This window comes from Oratosquilla oratoria, unplaced genomic scaffold, assembly GCF_046742065.1.
Source record: "Oratosquilla oratoria isolate Oo_2021 unplaced genomic scaffold, ASM4674206v1 SCAFFOLD56, whole genome shotgun sequence".
Lineage (NCBI taxonomy): Eukaryota > Metazoa > Arthropoda > Malacostraca > Stomatopoda > Squillidae > Oratosquilla > Oratosquilla oratoria.
Window position 1 is genome coordinate 319628 of NW_027467720.1, and position 20373 is coordinate 340000.

Genomic DNA, 20373 nt, shown 5'->3' on the forward strand with positions numbered 1-20373 from the left:
CAAATGTGGGCTTGTTCAAGATGGGATGGAGTCTCTCAGGGTTGAGTCACTCGACTGTTAGAAGAGTTGGTATAGTAAAAGGGGTTGTTTGGCTGTCGAGGTCGTTTTCCTCACAGTGAAAATATAGGCTATTGACAAACATAAGTGTAGATTTTCATTACATGAGCGAGATGATGAAAAATCCTAAATACCTGATTTGCCTTAAATTAGAATATACAATGGTGGTACGATCTTCGCATAGAGTGAAGGAAAAAATGATACCAAGACAGGCGATTAAATTGGTTCTCAGCTTTGCAGAACGTATAAAGAATAAAAACACTGGCCTTGAGTAAAAAAAAAAAAAAAAAAAAAAGTGATTTGATAATAACATTTATGTAATTAGAGGGAGAATTAGATTAGTATGAGATGGGAGAGCGTAACGAGGTCACAGGAACAAAGTATAAAAGACAACATGATTAAAGAATGTCAAAACACATTTTTCTATGTAGATACACCACCTCCCGGAATATCTCAGAAGACAAAATACTCCAAGGTAAACTATAAGCGAATTGAAAACTAAGTATGATAGCTCGAGAAAAAGAGACAGGAGCAATTTTACAATTACGTAAATACTAGATAAACACACACACACACACACACACACACACACACACACACACACACACACACACACACACACACACACACACACACACACACACACACACACACACACACACACACACACACACACACACACACACACACACAATCACAGACACACACACACACACACACACACACACACACACACACACACACACACACACACACACACACACACACACACACACACACACACACACAATCACACACACACACACACACACACACACACACACACACACACACACACACACACACACACACACACACACACACACACACACACACACACACCCCACACATACACACAAACACACACACACACGTATGTGGGATTCACGGCGAAGATTGGAACTCCAGAAAAGAAGTGCAATTTTCGTGGAATATCAAGGATGAGGGAGTACCTTTGTTGTATTAGTAGTGAAGGGGAAAGCTCGTGATGTAGTGGGAAGGTGAAGAAAAAGGAGAAAGAGAGGGATTACTGAGGAAAATGGAAGGAAATGAAGAAGGGGACGAACGGGCCCCGGATGTTAGGAGGGGTGTAAACAAATGTGGAACAGAAGGCACAGACGAGGAAGAACAAGGAAGCAGAGGTGTCAAAAGCAGAAATATAGATAATAGCAGCTCAATGGAAAGAGAAGATAACTGCTTTCATGGATTTAATGAGGGAGGAGGTGACAACCTCCCCCGACTAGTAAATCTAGAGGAGAGAGAGAGAAAGAAAGAGAGAGAGAGAGAGACAGAGACAGAGACAGAGAGAGAGAGAGAGAGAGAGAGAGAGAGAGAGAGAGAGAGAGAGAGAGAGAGAGAGAGAGAGAGAGAGAGAGAGAGAGAGAGAGAAAGAAAAAAAAAGAATGAACGAAACATGTGAGGTTAGGTTGAACCAGTTAACACTAGTTACCCAAAGAGTTGATAAACTGGAAGAACTAAAGAAGGAGAATCAAAACCTAACTAAAGAAATAGAAGAATCAAAAAGACAGTTAAAAGAAGTAAAAGATGAGAATGAGAAATTAAAGAAGAATAAATACTAGATAAACAGACACACACACACACTCACACACACACACACACACACACACACACACACACACACACACACACACACACACACACACACACACACACACACACACATACACACACACACACACGCACGCACACACACATACACACACACACACACACACACACACACACACACACACACACACACACACACACACACACACACACACACACACACACACACACACACACGATCGTGGAGGATATTGAGATAAGAAATCTACTTGGCAGGAGTGATCCTGGATGTGCAATTTTTAGATGCAACATGGAACCACAGGTAAAAAATTGTAAGAGACTTGTGTATCTTTTTGAAAAGGCGGATTATTGTAAGCTAAACAGAATATTGAATATTAATTGGGATGAGTATTTGGATACTGATGATATCGAGGACATGTGGTGCAGATTTAAAAGTAAACTACAAGAGTCATTAGACAAATGTATTCCAAGGAGAGAATTTAAAAGCAGTGGGGAATTAAGGAAGAGAACAAATCATAATTTGCCAATGAATAGAAAGCTGCGGGCAAAGATTTAGAAAAAACAAATATTTTGGATGCGATTGAAAAAAAAATGAAGGAAGGTAGAGAAATTAATCAGGGCGAGTATGACAAATTATATGAGGAATACAGACGGATTAATAATCAGGTAAGAGCTGAAACTAGGTCTTCTGTTAAGAACGTGGAGAAGACTATTGCGCAAAACGTCAAGTCTAATCCAAAGATATTTTGGAGGTATGTCCAGTCTAAAACAAAAGCTTCAGTCAGTATGTGTAATCTGTATAAAGATTTGAATAAAACTTCTAAAACTAAAGATGACAATGAAAAGGCAACAGTACTTGCAGACTTTTTTTATCTCAGTGTTCACCAAGGAACCAGAAGGGTTAATACCAGAGGTGGAGGTCAAGGATCTTCCAATGTTATCACAGATTGAATTCTCTAGCGAGGAAATTATCAGTGTTATAGATAAACTACAAAGGAGTAAATCCCCTGGGCCATAACGGCTTCATCCTCGAATTCTGAAAGAGACGAAAGATGTAATTGCATATCCGCTTTGTAAGATCTTTAATCTATCACTTTTGAGCAAAAGACTACCCATGGATTGGAAACAAGCGAACATCTCGGCAATATACAAAAAAGGTGATAGAAGCGACCCAGGTAATTACAGACCAGTTAGCTTAACATGTGTCATATGCAAGTTATTGGAATCAATAATTAGGAAAAGGATTCTGGAACATCTCAAGGGCAACAAGCTGATTAGTAACAAACAGTATGGATTTGTGGAGGGGCGTTCGACGGTACTACAGATGATCACGGTCTTGGACAGATGGACTCAGATTTTAGATGAAGGAGGAGCTGTCGATGTTGCATACTGCGATTTCATGAAGGCCTTCGACACTGTCCCCCACAGAAGGCTAGTTGCGAAGATCAAGAGTTATAACATCAGAGGAAACATTTTGTCATGGATAGCAGACTTTCTCAATGAAAGGAAACAAAGAGTGATTGTCAATGGAGTTGAGTCAGAATGGAAGGACGTGGTCAGCGGTGTACCTCAGGGATCTGTGTTGGGTCCGCTACTGTTTGTTTTATGTATTAATGACTTGTCAGATTCTGTAATCAACAGCGAATTATTCTTGTATGCAGACGACACTAAAGTATTCAGGAGGATTCATGAAAGCCAGGACTGTGAGAAATTGCAAGAAGATGTCGAGAGGATGAGAAGCTGGTCAGAGAAGTGGCTGATGAGATTTCATCCCAAAAAGTGCTGTGTGATGAGAATCGGGAAATCAAATGTGGACGATATGAAATATTCTATGGAAGAAGAATTGACAGGAATCAATTGATGACGAGCTGAAGTTCACAGCACACTTGGCTGAGAAAATCAATAAGGCAAATAGACTAGTCGGGCTAATAAGAAGAACATTCGTAACATTGAACGAGACCATATTCAAATCATTATACACTGCACTAGTCCGACCACATTTATAATACGCTAATCAGGTATGGTGTCCATACAAGAAAAAGGACATTGAGGCTGTGGAAGCAGTTCAAAGAAGAGCAACAAAGTTGGTCCCTAGCCTGAAGGATTTGCCTTACCCTGAACAATTGACGAAATTAGACCTTCCTACACTATCATACCGTAGATCAAGAGGAGACATGATAGAAACCTTTAAAATTGTGAACAATTTATATGATAGTGAAGTGAGCAGGGGATTATTTATTGAACTTGCCGGTTCATTGACTCGAGGACACACCAAGAGGATCTACAAGCAGCGCCCAAGATTGGACATCAGGAAATTCACTTTCTGCAGTCGTGTTGTGAACAACTGGAATAGTCTTCCTGATCATGTTGTGAATGCAAATTCAGTTGTAAGTTTTGAAAAGAGATTGGATAGTGTATGGAAACATCAAGATCAAATATTCGATCACACAGGTCAAATGAATAACAAACACCTAAACCACAGTGACCATTAGACCACAGATGACCTAAGTATCAGTCATTTAGAATCACAGGCTCAATAGCCTCTACCGGGATCCTTCTATGTCTATGTCTATATCTATGTCTATGTCTATAGCAAAAGAAGCACAGGATTTGGAGAAAAGTCCAAGAGAACAACAAAATTGTACTTAGAGATATAGTGACACAACAGATGAAAGAACAAACTAAGAACACAGTTATTAGAGTGATGAGAAAAAAGGAGAACATAGTAAGAGACTTAGCGGATAAAAAGAAATGTATAGTTATATCAGGGATGGAAGAAAAGTATAATCCAAATAGGACCACAAGAGTAAAAGAGGAAAAGGAAAAGATAAACAAGATTTTAGAAATAGTTCAAGAGGATGGACGAGAAACAGGGAAGGAAATTGAAGAAATATATAGAATAGGAAAATATAATACAGATAAGACCAGACCAAGTAAGATCAAATTCAAGTCACAAACGACAGCAGATAATATATTAGCAAAAACATGGAAACTAGCAAACAGTGATCAATATAAACAGGTATGGATAAAAAGAGAGATGAATAAAGAGGAAAAAGAGGACGAGAAAACAAAAATACTAGAAGCTTAAAAAAAAAAAAAAAACGAGAAAAGAACAGAGTCAGACAAAGAGAAATTCTATTGGAGAGTAGTGGATATGAAAGTGAGGGATTAGTTCATAGGAGAGAAAAACGGAAAGAAAACAGAAAACACGATGGAAGTAGCAGAAAATTAAGAGTGTCTTACACAAACATAGATGGCTTAATAACAGGCTTGAACGAACTGAATGAGTACCTAAAGGAAAAAGAACCGGGCATAATGGGAATTGTAGAGACAAAATTGAAAGGTCCACTACCACCCAACAGCGTAGGGCATGGTGCATATGATTATTGGATTAGGAACAGAGAGGTAGAACAAGGGGGGGGGAGTTATATTCCTGACTAAGAAGGATATAAATGTGAGGAATGTCACATATAGAAAGAATAGAGTACAGATGATAATGATGGAAGTGAAAGACAAGGATGGGAAGAGCAGGAAGTTTGTAGTAAATTATGTGCCTCCTAAAACGGCTTTGTGAGAAGAGAGAGAACACAAAATTATGTTAGAAGACACAAGGATAACACTTAATAAGATAATGGAAGATAGAGATGACAGTGAAGGGTGGAGACGACCTATGGGGAAATGGATTACTTGATATGATTATAGAACATACAATGACGCAATGGATACAAGAGAATACTAGGTGTAGAAATGAGGAAGAACCATCGAGACTGGACCTAATAATCACACCAGAACCCGAAATAGTGGACAAGATTAAATATAAGACACCAATAAGTAAAAGTGACCACATATTAGTTGAACTGGAACTAAATAAGAAAAAAAAAAAAAACATGGAAAAAACGAACAATATAGAAACAAATTTTGATAAAATACGAGAATTTTTTCAAAAAGCAGACTGGGAAAGGATACACGAGGAGGAAACAACAGTAGAAGAGAAATGGAATATTTTGACAAAAATTGATATAGGAGTGGAAAAGTATGTTCCAAGACAAAAACAAGAAAAGGATATGTAAAGTGTTGGTAGAACAAAAGATGTAGGGTGTTAAAAGACAAAAGAGATAAAGCTTGGATAAAATGGAAAAAAGACAAAAGACCTGAAAAACGGAAAATATATAGTAGTTATAGAAATGAATATGTACAAGTGTGCAGAGCAGAAAAGAGAATATATGAAAAAGATGTCATAGAAAAATGTAAAGATTAACCAAAACTATTTTACAGATTTGTAAACAACAAACTGAAAAACAAACAAGAATTAGAGAAACTACGACAAGGAGGAGTTGAATACACGGAGGAAATAGAAATGGCAGAAATTATGAACATACATTTTAAATCGGTGTTTACGAGGGAGAACATACTACCTAGAGATATCGAATGGGAGGAGAAAGTCCCGCCTATGAAAGAGATAGAAGTAACAAGGAATGAAATAATGAATCACTTAAGTAATCTCGATGTCAGAAAATCGCATGGACCAGATGAAATGGCAACTGGATTTTGAGAGAATGCAGGAATGAACTAACAAACAAAATACATAGTCTAATAAGCAGTTCATTGGAAGAAGGAAAAGTTCCAGATGATTGGAAATGAGCAACTATAGTATCAATATATAAATGGGGAAACAAGGATGACCCTACTAACTATAGACCGGTCTCTCTTACAAGTACGATAGCTAAAATTTGTGAAAGAATCATCAAAACTAGATGGGTTAAGCATCTGGAAAAAACAACGCACTAAATTCAAGGCAATTTGGATTTAGACAAGGACGATCATGCGTCACAAACTTGATATGTTTCTATTCAAGGCTAATAGATGTAATACAAGAAAGAGATGGATGGGCTGATTGTGCATTTCTAGACATAAAAAAGATTTTGATAAGGTGCCACATAAGAAATTGCTAAAGAAATAAGAAACTGCAGGAGGAATACATGGCAAACTGCTGAAGTGGATGGAAGACTTCTTGCATGAAAGAAAAATGAGAGTAGTGATAAGAGACAAACACTCTAATTGGGATGAAGTGATTAGTGGAGTTCCACAAGGAACAGTTCTGGCCCCAATAATGTTTGCTATACATATTAGTGATATGGATGAAGGTATTGAAAGTTATATGAGCTTCTTTGCGGACGATGTAAATTTTTTGAAAAAGTGAACACTGTAGAAGATAGTGAGTCGCTACAGAGTGATCTCAATAAAGTATGGGAATGGAGTAGGAAATGGGAGATGGAATTAAATATTAAGTGTAGTACAATGGAATTTGGAAAAAACAAGTATAATGGGATTATATAAATTGGGACAGGAAGAAATTAAAAAAGTAGAAAATGAGAAGGACCTGGGAGTCATTATTATGTGTAATATGTCCCTTGAGAAACATATAAAGAAAATTTTTGGAGAAACTTATAATTTCATAAGAACAATCAATGTGGCATTTACATACCTGGGCGAAGAAATGGTAAAGAAAATACTAGTCACTTTGATAAGACCAAGATTGGAGTATGCAGCGACGACGTGGTCACCAAGTACAAAAAAATGTATAGTAAAACTTGAAAGAATACAAAGAGCAATTACGAAATTGGCACCAACACTCTCAGAACTATCATATGAAGAGAGACTAGCAAAACTTGAGCTACAGATATTAGAGCAAAGAAGAGAGAGAGGAGTCTTGATAGCTATTTATAGAATCATGAAAGGCATAGAAACTATTGATAGAGAGGATCTAATAAAATGGGATAGCAAAGATACAAGAGGACACGGAAAGAAAATCAGGAAAGACAGTTATAGAAGAGACCTAAAAAAGAACAGCTTTCCCCACAGGGTAATAGACGTTTGGAACAAGTTAGATGAGAATGTGGTGTATGCAAAAACGATACACGAATTTAAGAATATTCTAGATAAAACGAGATATGAAGACGGGACACCACGAGCATAGGTCCCCTTCTCGTAAAATATAATTAGGTAAATACAACTAGGTAAATACACCTTGTGGGGCGGTGGTTTGAGTTCTCGCCTGCCACTACGGCGGTCCGGGTTTGAGTTCTGCCCAGGGCTGAAATATTTTCAGTATCGCTGCGCTGCTGGTTGTTACTCCAACTCTCGTGGGCGGGGATTTGGGGGTATGTGTGCATGTAAGGTCACAGTATTACCCATAGATCAGTCATACGAGCTCTGGGCTCTCGTCCGGGATGTTAATAACGGTCGATCACGAATCCAACACGTGATCCAAGACCATGGTGAATCACACACACACACACACACACACACACACACACACACACACACACACACACACACACACACACACACACACACACACACACACACACACACACACACACACACACACACACACACACACACACACACACACACACACACACACACACACACACACACACACACACACACACACACACACACACACACACACACACACACACACACACGCGCGCGCGCGCGCGCGCCCGCGCAACTCGATGGCGCGGTTGGTAGAGTCCCTGAATGTCACTGCGGCGGTCCGGGTTCGAGTCCTGCCCAGGGCTGAAATAATTTCAGTATCGCATCGCTTCGAGTCGTTACTCCAACTCTCGTGGGCGGGGAGTTGGGTGTGTGTGTGCGTGTAAGGTCACAGCATTACCCATAGATCGGTCATATGAGCTCTGAGCTCTCTTTCGAGAGGGAAATATCTGTCATTCACCGGTCCAGCACGTGATCCAAAGACCAAGGAGAATACACACACATATACATACACACGCACGGAGCGGTTGGTAGAGTTCCCGGCTGCCGCTACGGAGGTCCGGGTTCGAATCCCGCCAAGGGCTGAAATAATTTTAGTATCGCTGTACTGCGCGTTGTTACTTCAACTCTCGTGGGCGGGGAGTTGGGTGTTTGTGTGCGTGTAAGGTGACAACATTACCCATAAATCGGCCATGTACGACCTCTGAGCTCTCTTCCGGGAGGGAATTAGCTGTCGATCACGAGTCCAACACGTGATCCCGAACGCTGCGGGATCAAAATCTGCTCTAACAGTCGGAGAAAAAAATAGCCCAGTGTGATAACGACTCAAGGCGCACTGTAGAGTGGCCCCCACATAGTAACTTGCTTAAGTATCTACATCACCTGGCTGCAGATGCAAATGGTTTCATATGCTGTCTCTCAAACAGTTGTAGGCCCCAGGCACTCTGGATCTGAAGAGTCAATATGTGTGCGCTCCACCTATAACGGGAATAGAGGACGGGGTTAAGATTTGGGTGTTCACCAACATCACCATGAACACCACCACTATCACCGCCACCATCACCTCCGCCACCACCACCACACCAGTACTACCACCACCTCCACCACCACCACCACTACCACCACTACCACCACTACCACCACCACCAACAACAATGACAACGTTCAAATTGTATATGGCAATTATGATGTCAAAGCGAGAGAGATAACTTACTAGATTCTGGAGCAAAAGGAAAGGTGGTTATATTTTTTTTTTAATCAGAAAAAAAATACAGGATCAGGTTAGAGAAAAAGAAAGGGAGATATTTCCACACAGAGCTTTGCGGCTGGGACTATCACTTGGGTCGAAAAACGTTTACTTCCTGAACCACTCTCTGCCACCAGATGGTCTTCAGGACCATATGGTGCTTAACATTGGTTTCCTCAGATTGGAAAGCATGCATATGCTACTTGTGGTTCGTTCGCGGCTTGCAGACATTCAGACCACACCCAGATCTTAAAATTAAAATTCTGATACCATATTTACTGGTATCAATTATTTATTTTCAGTGTTGCTGATGTATGGGAGAGAGGGAAGTCTATTCACGGTGGTCATTTTTTTTTTTTTTTTTTTTTTTACATGAGTAGTAAAGTTTGTGTGAGGGTAAGGGGTGGAGAAAGTGAATGGTTCGAGGTAAAGTTGGGGCTGCGCCAATGTTTGTTATATCTGTTATTTCAACGTCTATATGGATTGTGCCGTGCGGAAGGTAAACGGTTCTATTCTGTTTATTTTGGGAAAAATATTCCCACGGGCTTTAAGTGTGAGCCCGTTTGGAGGGTGATTTGACTTATGAGTGTGTGTGGGCCCAACCACACACACTCATACATTCACAAGATGTGCATACGTATATGAAATACGTATGCACATCTCGGTGAATGCACCCTTCCTAACATTAGCTGTGTGTTCAGTGATAGTGGTTTATGTAGCAAGTGGTGTAATAAGATTTAGAAAAAAAGGGGGGGGTGATTCAATATATGAGTGTGTGTGGCTTGGCCACGCCCACTCATACATTTACCGGATGTGCATACCTATGTTAAATATGTATGCACATCTCGGTGAATTCACCCTTCCTGACATGAACGGAGTACACAAGTGCAATAATATAAGAAAAGAATTAAAGGGGGGCTGACACTCCACCAGCCGACGCAGTTCGTATTCGCTTAAGTGGCTGCATAGGCGGCGCACAAGACCCTCAGATGTTGTCGGAGGCACTCTCCTCAGAAAAGCAGTTGCGGGGCAATGCTTGAGGTAGTGGACAAGGGTGGCTTCAGGGTGGCGGCAATGTCAACATCTTCTCTCTTCTGGCCTGGAGTTATTCTTGATTTGCCAAAAACAACGGTCCTCCAGCCGTAGATGGAAAAGCAGTTTCCACTTTTCTAGGTGTGGAGCGAGGAAGTACAAGGGGCTCGTAGTCTGTGACTGCCCTGTACCACCTCGCCCTCTCTGACACCTCTGCCTTCAGTCTGTGCTGAAGGAACCGTTGTACCTGGTTAAGAGCCCTGGTGCGTATGCGCAACTGATTTCTGCTGAGAGGGACGACAACATCGACTTTGGGTCTTTGGCGCGCCGCTTCTGCTGCGGCGTCGGCTAGCTCGTTACCTGGGACACCTACGTGGCTCGGTACCCAGTTGAGCGTAACACTTCTGCCTTGCTGATGCAGCCTCAGCAGGAGTGCTAGAATGGAGGTCAGTAGGCGTACATTGTCGCTGGGTTCTGTCGATTCTAAGCTGCCTAGCAGCGACTGTGAATCCGTGTGGATCACAACAGGACCAGCTCGAGATATTAGAGCATGCTCTAACGCTTCTTGGACCGCTATGGCCTCAGCTTGGAGAGTGGACGCATGATCAGATACTCTCCTGCCGAAGGTCAAAGCATTCGTCACGAAAGCAGCCCCCGCACTACGAGGCCTGTTGGGGTCTACGGAGCCATCCGTGTAATAGACCGCCAATCCAGGTGCCGACAGTGCGCGGATGCCTTGTAGGGCCTGCGCTCGTAGTCTTTCCTGATCACATAGCTTCTTCTTACTGGGAAGCTTCGTGACAACGAAGGTTGCAGGTATCGACACCCATGGTGGTGGGGGCTTGAACTCTGGGTGTAGAGAGTCCCTACCCTTCTCAAGGAGAGCGCTAGTGAGCCTGAAGGAGTCCAGGAGCCCCGCTGCCTGAGATAGCCAGGTACCGGTGTGGATAAGAGTATCCACCCGTCCCAGAGCTATCACAAGGCTCTGACTCAGTTCAGATTTCCTGGGGCTCTGGACTAACTTGGCAAGAAAGTCAACCTCCAGCCTTCTGACCCGTGATGTTATTGAAGGCAATGAAGCCTCAATCTGGAGGTTAACGATCTTAGTCCAAGGATTATGCTCCCAGGATAATCCTTGCTGCAGCATTTTGGCAAGGCTCCAGGTCTTCAAGCTTGGCAGTCGCCACATTTATGAGAGCTGGGGCAGCGTAGTCCACCAAACTGCGGACTGCGTGCACATAGAATGTGCGAAGGACCTGATGCGTGGCACCAAGTGCCTTCCCCGTCATTGCTCTCATAACTGTGGTTCTTGCCTTCAGTCTCTCCTTGAGATAGGCTAGTTCCTTCTGAAAGGTGAGCCTCCCATCAATCCAGACCCCCAGGTACTGAAACTGGTGAACCCAGTCCAGCCTAAGGTCCTGGATGGTGAGGTGCTCCCCTTCTTTCCAGAGTCCTAGTGCCATGGCCTTCGATTTTGTAGGGGAGATCTTTAACCCTAACCTGCAACATTCGGTCGCCACAGTGCTCAAGCAACGCTGGGCCCTGCTGAAGCACCGTCGTTTCCCAGTAATTATGAGCGCAATATCATCTGCATAGCAGATGACCTTACACCCATGTGATAGAGGTAGTTCCAGAATGTTGGAGACGAGCACATTGAACAGAGTGGGGCAGAGGACCCCCCCCCCTGAGGAGTGCCATTCTCCAGCATTCTGGCCTCTGATATGTGACCCTGAAATCGTACTTTCGCAGACCGGTGACTGAGATAGTCAGCAATCCAAGAAAGCAGCTTGCCTTTTACGCCCTTGCGAGCAAGGGTGTCTAATATCACAAGTGGACTGGCCAGCTCAAACGCCTTTTCCAAATCCAAAAAGACCACGATGGACGGTGTGCCACTGACAGCATTGAGGAGTGTTGCTATACTGTTTGCTGTGCCAGTGCCCTTGCAATATGCATGTATATGCTCATGCATTGGGCCCAGTTTCCACAGCAGCCTGTTTAGCACCATCCTCTCTGCTGTCTTCCCCAAACAGCTTGTCAGGCTGATTGGGCGATAAGCACTAGGTTCCTTTGGCTTTGGAATTGGCGTTATGATTGCCGTCTTCCAGGCTGTTGGTAGCTTGCCAGTCCTCCAAGACTCGTTTATCACCCTTAGAAGTGCCTCATCGCCCGCTGGCCCAAGATGGGTCAGCATGGAATAGGTGACGAGGTCCTCTCCAGGTGCCGTGTCTGAGCTGGTTCTGTGTGTGACCCGTAGCTCCTGAAGCGTAAAGCTAGCGTCAGTGTCATCCGACCGACTCATCATGTCCTCAACACTATGGCGCCTCACTCCTTGGAGGTCCTGCAGTGTGTCTTGAACACACTGCGGGAGTGAGGTGCTGCTGGAGCGAGAGACAAACTCCTGCACCAGCCGCTGCGCCCCAGCATCAGGGGCATGATGGGTTCGTCGCGGTTGAGCCCTGCCAGTAGCTTTACGGAGCTTAGACCACAGCTCTAATAGGGAGGTGTGAGCGTTAAAGCCCTCACACCATTCATGAAATTTTGCTCTTCTGGCATCTGCAGCTATGACGTGAGCGTCATGAACTGCAGCGCGCAAGTTGGCCAAATTGGTCTGAGTTCGGCGCCGTCGGAAAACACGCCTAAGCATGTTCACCCGATGGTTGGCCCCTCTCACCTCGGGGGTATAACACCAGCTGTTCTTATGTTCTCTGGGGGACTGGCGAGTCTTTGGGATGGCTCTGTTGGCAGCCACCTGAAAGGCTGCAGAAAAGTCAGATTCCAACGTTTCCACGTCCTGTGGTGGAACGTAGGACGCTGCCCACTCTTCAACAGATTTCTCAAAGACTGGCCAGTTTGCCAAAGCTGTCTTCCACCTGGGAACAGGTAATACAGTTGGTATGGGTGGTGCATCCCGTATGTGCACAGAGACACCGAAGTGATCGCTAGTGACAATATGATGCACCTCCCAGGTTACCCTAGGGAGGAGAGTGGACGTCGCCAAGGTCAGATCAAGTCGTCCACCTTGCACGTGCGTCGGATTACCATCATTCAACAACGCAATGTCAGGGCATTCATCTAGCGCGTAACTTAAGTGGCGCCCAGCGACATTGGGCCCATGGGGCGACATCAAGATGTTATGATGGGCGTTGAAGTCCCCTCCTATGATGAGGAGCCTGTCCGCAGCAAGAGCACACACTTCTCCAAGGTCCAGTTCCGCTCTCTGGCCCCTGTATATGTTGTAGATGGTGTACGTTTCGTGGGCCCGATGAAGTCGAACCGCAAGAACTTCTACACCATCCCCACATGATACAGAGTCCATGATCTCACTACAGGGGATGGATGATTTGACTAAGATCATGTACCCCCTAGTAGTGGGTAAGCGAGGGAGGGAGAAGATGCGGTATCCCGGAAATCGCACCTCATCGCTCACCAATGTCTCCTGGAGAAGTATGATATCGTAATCATACTCTTGCGCAAGCGCAAGGAGATACGAGCTTTTGCTGCGGAACCCGTTTACGTTCCACTGTAGCAACCTTAAGTGATTATTGAACAGGGCGATGTTCTTCCCTGTCGGTTTCCATTACAGTCTCATCTTGTCCTCCCCGGTCAGACGACAAGATGGGTTGCGACTTTGTAACAGTGGGAGCGTTTCCCTCCTCATCAGAAGAGGAGTCTTCAAGCCTCAGTGCAAAATGACGTTGGGGCTTAGCAGAAGACACTTTCCTAGTCTTTGAAGATGTGGGTGTAGCTTTCCCAATGGTAAAAGTGGGTGTGGCGGGCTTGGGGGAAGTGGAAGGGGAGGAGGAGGAGGTTGAGGAAGAGGAAGAGGCGGGGGAGGAGGCAGGAGAGGAGGAGGTAGAGGGGGAGGGAGTCCTCTCCTTTCGCCTAGGGTTCCTCTTCTCTTTTAGGAGTTTGAGCACGTTCTTGACGGCCCTATCCACCATGACTAGCATCTTCTCTGGGTCGCTTTCCCCGAGGGTAGTAGCGACTGCAGAGACGACACCAGTCACAATCAGGTCGATATCATCCTCCCTAAGGGGGATGACATCAGACGGATATTGAGGTGGAGGGGACCGTCGGTCCTGTGCTCGTGGGGTTGGTACTGGGGGCGTGGGTTTGGCTTTAGGTTTGGGGGTGGGATTGGAGGCAGGCGTGGATTTGGAGGTGGGCGCGGGTTTAGAGGCGGGCACGGGTTTAGAGGTGGGCGTGGCTTTTTTGGGAGCTGGTTGTGTTTTCGTGTTTGTCTGTGTTGGAGCTGGGTTCAGTGTTGGAAATTGCTCCTGATTGTTCAGATCAGGAGCACTGTGTGTAGGTGGTGGTGGTGCTGTGGTAGGAGAGTGTTTCCTGCTGCCCCATACAAATGTTCCTGGGGGGACAGGTATGAAGTCCTGTCGCTTCTCTGTCCTCTCCTTACAGGCAATGGCCTGAACTTTACGCACTGCGCAAGAGGTATTCCAGGCGTGGTGCTTCTTGCTGCAATTGGGGCACTTGGCAACAGTCTCAGTGCCAGCCTTGAACTTGTTGAGACAAGTCTCGGTGGCATGAGGCATGCTGCAAATACCGCACTTGGGTTGCTTCGCAGAGCACCTCGCCTGGTGATGACCATAGCGCTGACACCTGAAGCAACGAAGAGGATCAGGGATGTACGTTCGTACATCATACCTGCCATACCAACCCAGGTCAATCTTACTGAAGGGTTCGCCTTTAAGGCAGACTACACACGGAGCGTCTTTGTGACGTGCGTGATTTATGACGACCGTCGAAAAAGACGCTCGTTTTTAGATAACTATACTCGCAAACGTTGTCCTACACACTGTCTCGACAGAGACTGCAGCAGATCCGAGGTGAATACACGCAGCGTTAAAATGACGGTCGTCATTATGGCGCCTGAGCGTTGCGCGTCATCCTGCTAATTTCAATAACTATACTCGCAAACGTTGTCCTACACACGCAGCGTTAAAATGACGGTCGTCATTATGGCGCCTGAGCGTTGCGCGTCAAATTAGCAGGATGACGCGCAACGCTAGGCGCCATAATGACGACCGTCATTTTAACGCTGCGTGTGTAGGACAACGTTTGCGAGTATAGTTATCTAAAAACGAGCGTCTTTTTCGACGGGCGTCATAAATGACGCACGTCACAAAGACGCTCCGTGTGTAGGCTGCCTAATGGTTATGAGTACCTGGCGTGTCGGCGTCTTGTCCCAGCGGCGCATTCTCGTGGCCGCGATTACCTGACTGTGGTCTTCGATGGCCTCAGTCATGTAGGTGGTCGGGTAATCGTGTACCACGAGTCGATGCTGCCTGTCTTCCGGGTTGAGACGCTCCAGGTTCACCGGCTTACCATCGAGCGACTTGATCCCGTCCAGCTCCTCGACGAGTTCGTAAGTGCTTGGTAACAGTAGCACGTTACCATCGCCGAGGGGCCGGAGGGACAAAAGCTTGCCACGGAGAGGGCCCTTTTCAAGAGCTCTCACCACCTTAAAAGCAGTGTCGTACACCGCCGAGGGTAATGCTTCTTGATGTTGGTCCCCTCTCTCCCCCCGTAAAAGCAATTTCTGAAAGAACCACACAGGCTATGCTAATCGTGCAGGGAGAGTTATATAGGGCATAATCCTGCCAGAGCGAGATTCCTCTAAGAAGGGGGAATTGCCTCGGGTAGCAGTACTTTCGTATGGATGAGCGGTAGCACGACAATCAGAGCTAGCGACTAGGGTGATTGTGGCTAAACGAAACGAGATCCACGTGGTGAAGAAACGCAGCGGGGGTGTCCTCTTCATATGGATTATCTTTTCTCTATGAAGGTAAACGGGGTTTGGAACTAGTAAGTGGGAGTGGAAGTTAGGGGTGAGCCACTTGTTTGCGGATGATACCACGCTTGTACCTGAGTCGGAGGAGAGGATGGGGTAGATGGAGGCGGAGTTTGGGAATGTATGTGAAAGAAGAAAATAGAAAGTAAATGCAGGTAATGAGATGTACAAAGGGTAAGGGTGACAGTGAGTTGGACGTGAGTTTTAAAGGCAAGAAGCTGAAGGAAATGGAGAGCTTTAAGTATTTAGGGTCCAATGTATCAGGGAATGGAGGAGTGGAATTGGAAGTGAACTAAAGAGTAAGGTAACAAGTAAATGTCTGAGGGAAATGAAAAATGTCACAAGAATTAGGTATCTGAGGATCAGCGGAAAGACAAGTCTGTAAAAAAGGGTGATTGTCCCCACGACACCATATAATGGAAAGTCTAAACGAACAAGGTGGATAGACAGGGTGCAAGGGACATTAGATGCAAGAGGGATGTCCCTTCCGTCGAACAGGGAAGGTAAAAGTCAAGAGATAGATGTGATAGGAGGGTGTGAGTAGATGAATACTACTTTCCCCTCGAAGATTCATAAACGTGATATACCAATGAGCCCAGTCACATCAGAAATAGGACGTGTACCACACGTTCGCCAAACATCTGGCATGACCGCTAGGATCTACTAGTGAGCCACATCTAAATAACTCGACGGGTCTGTTAAAGAGATTGAACACTAGAAGGACTACAGGGGACTCAGACGTTAGATAAGATAGAAAATCAAAAGCTGCCAGTGAGGAAAGATGATTATATTTATGTATAGATTTTAAGGTTTCTACGCTCAATGGTGAATAACACAAACAAACAAAAGCTTTAGTAATGGGTTCTCCACTCATTACTGTATATAGAAGCGATAGAAGTGCATCACTATATAAGTATGATAGGTGACAATGTGAAATGATAAAGGAATGTGGACGATATGATCATAATACTACCCAAAAACGTGAACATTGACGGTAAATAATGTGTCAACACATTCAGTTCACAAATGAGAAGAAATAGGACAATGAATTATCCTTCTTCGACACATCGACATGGAGATCAGACAATCAGGATAAATTTCCCGTATATATATACGGCCCAGATATCCGATGTCTAGTTGTATAGACCGGATAATTATTAGAATAGAAATTAACTCAGTAGCTAAATTTCTCGCAAGTCATAATACTGGGTTTCACGAGTCGGCTAACTGTTTCGTTAAAACTGGCAAATATATTCTTACTCTTTATTCACTGGAAAAAATGTGGAGAACACCATTCCACAATTCAGTCATACTACTGCTTTCATTTAACTCATAATACATTATTCTTTAATCTAATAGTGTCAACTTTTAGTGCTAATTAGTTTTCAACCATCAAAATAAACATTAGCAATTAGCAGATATAACAATTGCATTCACTTACTGCATTTGCCTTGCTTACTAGTAACAATGATTTCTCCACACAAGCATCTTAGGTTCATCGAGAGAAATTCCATTTTGGCAGCGTCCGTGAACGCTCCGAGTACAATGATGAATTTAATAGCAATGTCTTCGCTTCTATTGGCCTACTTCAATGTCATATACAGGTCCAAGTATTTTCCTTAATACCCCATTTTCATGACCGGTACCAAGGCATGTAATTTTCTTGATCCTACTGCTATCCTTTCTTTAATCTCCTTGTCCTAGATATCTAAATTTCTCCACATTCTCAATCCTCATATTTCCGATTGATATTACAAAAGATAGATGCAAGAATAGAGAAGAGCTAACTGAAAGAATATCAAAGTACAGTAGATGTGTCTGTGCTGTGTATCCTATCCTAAAAAATATAAATGTTCCTACGGAGGCAAAGAAAACTATTTTTTAATCGGTTTGGGTACCGATTCTAATGTATGCTGCTGAAAGCTGGACACACGCTCTACTACTCTCGTAAAAACTCTTGACAGCTCCTAAAAGCTTTCCTCCTATCCTGTATGTCTGCAATACCTCCCACAGTGCCTTCCTGTCTACCGGGTCATAAACCTTTTCCAGATCGATAAAAGCACAAAAAACATCCTTACCTTTTCGTATAGCTTTCTCACATATCTGTCCATTTCCCTCTTATTTCTCTCCATATTATTTTTCTCCTCATTGTTATCACTATTTTTCTTCCTCTACTTATTCTTCTTCCACTTCCTCGTATATTTTCTCTTGTCCAGCCTTACCACAAAAATCTGATCTACGCAACTTCTACCTGTCCTAAATCCACACTGTTCCCCACCAATTACTCCCTTTGTTCCTCTCCTAGTCCTCTCAATCAAGATCCTCCCATAAACCTTCCCAACTACACTTAACAAGCTAATCCCTCTGAAACTACTAAACTCACACTTGGGCCCTTTTCCCTTGCAAAGTGGAACTATTCAGGCACTCCTACAGTCCTCCGGCACTCTACCCTCTCTCCAGCAAACATTAAATAACCTCACCAGCCAGTCCATCCATTCAGACAAGGTGCCTTACCTGCTCTCATCATCTTAACAACTGCCTTCACTTCATCCTTCCTTATTTCTCCTCCATTTTTCCCACTCATCACGGTCATTTTCTTAGCACTTCCCATTGCAATTACCTTTTCCTCCCTATCCTCCTTCACATCTAGCAACTCCCTAAAATGCTCTGCCCACCTTCCTCTTACTGACTTCTCTTCCATTATTATCTCTCCATCTGCACCTTTTACCTTTTCTTCTCTACTTGATTCGCTTCCTCTTCCTCTCTTAATCTCTTTCCAAAACATCGTTTTATAACTTTCAAAATTTTCTGTCATACTCTTACCACATTTCACATCTGCTCTCCTATTTGCCTCCTTTATCTTGTGCTTTACTTCTTTTTTCTTTTCTTTGTACCTCTCATATGACTCCCTCATCCTATTTTGTAACCAATCTGTGAAAGCTTGCTTCTTCTCTTCTACAACCTTCTTTGTTTCCTCATCCCACCATTCACTACCCTTCCTGCTATTTATTCCCCTCCGTCTTGTTCCACACACCATCTTTGCACAACTTGTGACTCCCTTCTTGAAACATCCAATTCCTTCTCCACTCCTAGCTCTACTCTATCCTTCACTCCCTCCCAATTCTCTCTCAGGTTCTTCTTGTACTCCTTCTCCTTTTCCTTTTCATTTAAGCAGTTCACTCTAATCACCTCCCTACCTTTTATCATTTTCCTATTTCTCCATCTATCCTCTACTCTCAACTTACCTTCCACCAAAAAATTATCTGATACCCCCACTCCCTCCTCTTAGAACATGTACATCCTTAACTTTTCCTATTATACTCCTATCTACCACCACATAGTCCATAAACGCTCTATCTGCCACCCTTCCATCCACCACCCTCTCCAATGAGCACTTATGCTTGACTGTCTTCCGAAAGCACCTCCCTACCTCTATCTACCACCCTTGCTTCCACCACCCTCTCCCATGTGTACTTATGCTTGACTTTCTTCCGAAAGCACCTCCCTACCTTTCTTCCGAAAGCACCTCACTACCTTTCGTCTTTTTCCTCTTTCTCCATCTGTCATCCACTCTCAACTTACCTTCCACCAGAAAATGATCTGATATTCCCCTACTCGCTCCCCTTAGAACATCTACATCCTTAACTCTTCCTATTATATTTCTATCTACCACTACATGGTCCATTAACGCTCTATTTACCACCCTTACATCCACCACCCTCTCCCATGTGTACTTATGCTTGACATTCTTCCTAAACACTGTATTTGCTATCATCAACTCTCTTTTTAGACAGATCTCCACCATCAACTCTCCACTACAATTCTTTCCTAGAACTCCACATTTCCCAACCACTCCGTCTATTGGTTCATTTCCTACCCTAGCATTAAGGTTCTGCCAGTACAACTACATTGACGTTCCTCCCTAATCCCTCTATGCACTCATTTAAATATATCCAAAAAGCCTCCCTTTCATCTACACTCTTCTTACTACTAGGCCCATATACACTTACAAAAACGTACATCTCCTTTCCCAGTTTCACCTTCATCCACATCAACCTTGAAGAAACCTCCTTCCACTCCACTACACGTTTACCTAGTATAGCCACCCCTTCTCTCCCTCACCCTCTCTTCACTCCTGAGAACCTCCCAACTACTCTTCCAAACTCACACTCGCCCCTCCCTCTCAACTTAGTTTCACTCAAAGCCAACACATCTATCTTTCTTCTCACAAACATACTACCTATCTCTTCCCTTTTACTCTCATCTATACCACATTCACGCACATTAAAGGACCCAAACCTTAGGGTACTGGTTGGAAAAC